This window comes from Choristoneura fumiferana, chromosome 12, assembly GCF_025370935.1.
Source record: "Choristoneura fumiferana chromosome 12, NRCan_CFum_1, whole genome shotgun sequence".
In the NCBI taxonomy this organism is placed as follows: domain Eukaryota; kingdom Metazoa; phylum Arthropoda; class Insecta; order Lepidoptera; family Tortricidae; genus Choristoneura; species Choristoneura fumiferana.
The window spans coordinates 6,530,546-6,535,898 of NC_133483.1; the positions used below are offsets into that span (position 1 = coordinate 6,530,546).

The 5,353-nt window shown below is 43.9% G+C and overlaps 1 pseudogene; it reads left to right on the top strand.

The window, feature by feature from the left end:
• The first annotated feature begins 426 nt into the window (after window positions 1-426).
• The window catches only part of LOC141433667 (uncharacterized), a 20,079-nt pseudogene continuing 15,152 nt past the window's right edge, over window positions 427-5,353 (top strand).

Here is a 5,353-nt window from a genome sequence, read left to right on the forward strand (position 1 = left end):
ATTCCTGACGTCTAAAGATTGTTTACAAGTAAGAACATTGACCCAGCCACCTGTTTAGGGTTGGCACAAAGTAGTTTTTGGTATTGAATGTTAAAAGGCTATAACTTGAAAAGGTAACATATATTTCCATAGTTCTATGGGGAAATATAGTGCTAAGGTTGAACTATCTGCCAGTTCCGCAAAGGTCCCTCGTCGAAATCCACCCTGTATATAAAAAGTTTCCTTAGTAAATGTAGTCTAAATTTGTGGCACTTTTATTTTGTTTATTATTGTGATTGAAACTATCATCATCATCAACATCGACCTGTCAGTTCATTGCTGAGCTGAATGTAGGCATTTTTCATTAGCACGCCACTAAGCTTGATCTGCAAACCGAATTTGTTTTAGATTGAGACGTCACTAATGGTTTTGCTTTGATTTTCAGAGATGTACGAAGCCCTAGTTCGGCCCGGACCCGATTTGGTGATATGTGACGAAGGACATAGAATCAAAAACTCTCATTCGAACATATCATACGCTTTGAAGCAAATGAGGACCAAGCGTCGAGTCGTTCTTACTGGTAAGATTCTGTTGATAAATTATTGAATTATATTATATAGGCTTACTTTGACGGATGGTACAGTCAGCATCAAAATTAGCGATCACTTTTTTACTTTGTCGTATTAGCACATTTGCCAAATTTGTATGGTGGTAAGTACGTTGCTGTAAAACGACAAAGTACAAAAGTTCGCAGTTCTTTTTGATGCTGACCATATTAGGGTATGAAGTCCAACGCCGGCTCTAGCCCTTGATCAAGATCGAGCGAGATTGTCTACATGCTTCCGCGCTTTTCAAAAAGCGCATCAAAATTTTATTTTGCACTGGTAACTGGAAATGGTGCCAATATAGCCATATCTTGCTTTTGGCGTACCAGGTTCACTTAACCGTTAGCGTAAGAAAATCCGTTTAAAACATTTACTCACAGGTTATCCTCCAAAACAAATGCAATACTGGTGCATGGTAGACTTCGGCGACGAACTACTTGGCAGCAAGACAGAGTTCTGCAACATGTTCGAGCGCCCATACAGAACGGCCAGTGTATCGATTCTACGCCGCAGGACATCCGGCTTATGAGATACCGCGCCCATGTGTTGCATTCCCTACTTGTCGGTTCGTGCAAAGGTAAAACATTCTTATTAAATCTCCTCCTCCCGAGGAGGACCTTCCTACGCCATTGACTTTTTCTCCCGAGTTCCCGTTGAATATTTTCGTTAAGCAACCTGGAAAGTCGAAATGACTGATAGAAGAAGGGGGGGAAGGGGGAAGTGTCACTCCACCGACAAGAATGCAACTCTTACATTTTGAAGATAATGATGATGAACTGGAGAGTGGTGTTGGTTAACTATCTCATCAGATGCAAAGCCTCATGGCTGGGTATACACAATCTTAGCCATATTTTTCAGCCCTGTCGTTATGTAAAAACATTTATGCAATCTGGCGGGAATCAGGATACTACCGCGCCTCGCCACTGATCGAGTCAGTATGTAGTGTGATCTGCGGTGTAATCTGTGTTTCCATTTACAGGCGATCTCATGCAGTATTACAGTCAACTTTACCGCAAAAGGAAGAATACGTGCTTTTAGTGCGCATGACCCCGTTGCAGCGGAAACTATATGACAGGTTCATGAATGAAGTCGTTCGCTCAACGTCCGTGCCGAATCCCTTGAAAGCTTTCGCTATTTGCTGCAAGGTAAGTTGTATGTAGTTCTTTCTCTCTCTCTCTATTTGTGGAAATCGGCTGAGAAAACTGATTTAGCACACCAATCACTAAACCCTCATCTTTTATCCGGGCTTGAGACCGGTGCCGGCGGCGCCGCGAGATGAGCACAGGCAGAGTTGTAGTCTGCAGAGCATATAACACATAGTATTTAAACAAGCCATATTAGAAAAATCGATATGAACATCGCTACCAAGTTTGACTTGGTAAAAGAAAAGCTCTATCAAATTTCAAACTTCAAAGAGTACTGTTATGCAGTTTATTTATTTGAAATCCCAACTATACTGAGCGGCAAAAAGCGGCTTGAGCTAATCTTGCTAGGTTCAACAAAAGCTTTAATTAATAGGAAAGCTAAAGATAACTTTTTTTACAGATATGGAATCACCCCGACGTTTTGTACAACTTTTTGCGGAAGCGGAGTGAAGTTAATGCTGCAATCGAAGACGATTTAGACCTCGAAGAATTAGGAGGAGTGACAAAGGCGGGTCGAGCGCGGAACAGCAAGAACCAGCCGAGAAGAGCTGCCAAAACTAGGGTAAATAATAATGCAATGAATTAAACGTAAACTTAAATTTTATTTACATTAAGCTACGGGCTTCTCTCTTGCTCTCTTCAAACTTTTACGTACGTAATGTAATCGATTAGAGTTGCTGACAAACAAACAATACTAATTTAATATTTCCAGTCGTAACTAAACACTTTATTCACAGGGTGCACCGAAAAAGCCAGCCGCGACCATTCCTCCAAACACATCAACAGGCTCTATGATGCCGCGGCCTGATATGCCCTATGGCAATGCTCCCTACCCTCCCAATGGACCTTATGGACCCCCTCAAAATTACAGACCCGACCAACCTGGTGGACAGTATCCCCCCTACAATTACCAGAACCAAGGGCCTGGCTACTACCCGCCGAACCAGAGTTATAACCAAAATTACCCCGGGAATTACTACCCTCAGCAACCTCCTTATGACAGTAACTACCCCAACCAGTACCCTCAAAACAATCCAGAGTGCAACCAAAACTACAATCAAAACTATTGGGGCAACAGCAACTATTACGGCAATTCAGGGTACTACAACAATCCTCAGTACCCCAACAACCAGCCTCCCCAGGATTACAGAGGGAATCCTCCATCCGAGTTCAATAACCCCCAACAATACCCACCTAACTATAATCCACCTTCAAATGACACCCCCTATTCAGGGAACTCACTGCAGCCCTACGCTAACAATCAAGATCAAGTGCCAGGCACGAGTTACGGGAGCCAGCCCCGGCCACCATATCAAGGTTCTTATCAGAACGCGCCAGGTTTCCCAGACTTCAACCCGAACGCTCCTACAGGACCGTATCCGAATAACCAAGCTCCACCGGGCGGGTACCCTAACCAGCCCTACCCGCCGCCTTATGCAGGCACCGACGCTCCGTACGGAACCAACCCACCTGCACCATACAACCAATATGAAAATAGAGCAAACTTCCCCGCATATCCCAATAATATGCCGCCCAACCAGACGCCCAAGGAAGAGGCACAAGCCGCTATAAAATCAGATCCTACCGACGCTCAAGGCTTCCAATCTAATGAAACTAAACCGAACGACGGCCCTGGTTTTCCACAGAATCAGTTCGGTAATCATCCACCGAACTATCCTGGCTATTCTAATAACGTTCCGTCAAATGTACCTGGCAGTCAGGGACAAGCTCAAATCAAAAACGAACCTAACAATACTGCTGGTTTTCTATCAGACGAAATTAAATCCGAGGCAGCGGGATCTGGGAATGCAGCACCAGCTGTGCCATACGGAAATCCAGCATTTAATTACAACCAAACGAACATGCCAGGCTTTCCCAACCAAGCGGAAAATAATGGAAACGGCAACTATCCGTTCCCCAATTATCCAGCACTTGAAACGAAACCGCCCCTCGGAAGCAATAGCTCTGGAAGCCCACTAACTTCCTGGCCTCTAGACACAATTAAGACGGAAGTTGATAAACTTAAAGCCGAAGAGAAAACTGAGAAATCTGAATCAGATGGTGAAGTCAAAATCGCTGACTTAGACACGAAGATGATTGTCAAAAACGATACCAAAAAGGGAAAACCAGAAATTTCAAGTTTAGCGAAGGATAACAAAAGCAAAGCAGGGATAAGAAGAAAAAGCCAGCTAAATCGAATGTGATCAGGAGCGATGCATCTGAATCTGAAGAAGAAAGTGGTAAGAAAACGAAACAGAAAGGAAAAAGCAGAGAAAATAAAAAAGCGGAAAAGCCCAGACCGCGTGGCAGGCCAAAAGGGTCCAAAACAAAGAAGGACTCAAAAGCACCAAAGAAAAAGAAGATGATTCGGAATCTGAGGAGAGTGAGAAAGAAGAAAAATTAAACAGAGAAGAAGAATTGGCGTTAGTAAAGAAAGCTGAGGAGATGACCTATGACTGGGCAGCTGAACTTTTAAAAGATTATATACCAGGCATTATAGAGAATTCCTCTAAGATGGAACTTTTCTTTTACTTGCTGAATGAGAGCATAAAGATGGGTGACAGAATACTCCTTTTCAGCCAGAGTTTGTTCACTTTGAATCTCATTGAAGACTTTCTGGAAAGAAATTACATTCCGGGGACGAATTGCTTGTGGAGAGAAACACTAATTATTACCGTAAGTATTATTTAAATCAGAATATTATTGTTCTACTTAGGCTTTGAGCTTCACTAATGATAATGACCATCATGCTTCACTAATGATGAAGGTGGACAAAAATCACGTCAAAAAATAGAAATTGAAGAAGAAATAAATTGATTTTTGTAACCACTAGCGAAAATCCATTCACCCTTGATTTAAGGAAATATTGATAAACGTGTATTTTCTCCGCCAGGTCTGGACGGTTCCACGCACGCTTTGGAGCGCGAGAAGCTTATAAACGAGTTCAACGCGAATCCCCACATATACCTGTTCCTTGTGTCGACGCGCGCCGGTTCGCTCGGCATCAACCTGGTCGGAGCCAACCGCGTGATCGTGTTCGACGCCAGTTGGAACCCCTGCCACGACACGCAAGCTGTCTGCCGCGTTTACAGGTACTTTGTTACATACCCTGATTTGATTTGATTACAGATTTTTTTAAATTAAAAGGCGTTTTAAAATTAATCAGGATATTGCAGTAAGTGCCCGAAGGCACTAGGACTAGAGTCTTCGACCAGTGTGTGTTGCCAGTGATGACTTATGGCGCTGAGAGGTCCTTGACCGTTGCCCTTTTAGTGAGGCTCAGAGTCACGCAACGAGCCATGGAGAGAGCTATGCTTGGAGTTTCTTTGCGCGATAGAATCCGGAATACGGAAATTCGTCGAAGAACTAAAGTTATCGACATAGCTGGAAAAATATGCAAATTGAAGTGGCAATGGGCGGGCCACATCGCTCAAAGATAACCGTTGGGGAAGAAAAGTCCTCGTGTGGCGACCGTGAACCGGAGGACGCAGCGTTGGCAGGCCTCCCACCAGGTGGACTGACGACATCGTGAGAGTTGCGGGAAACCGGTCGATGCAAGTGGCGAGTTGTCGTTCATTGTGGCGTTCTAATGGGAAGGCCTTTGTTCAGCAGTGGACATCTTCC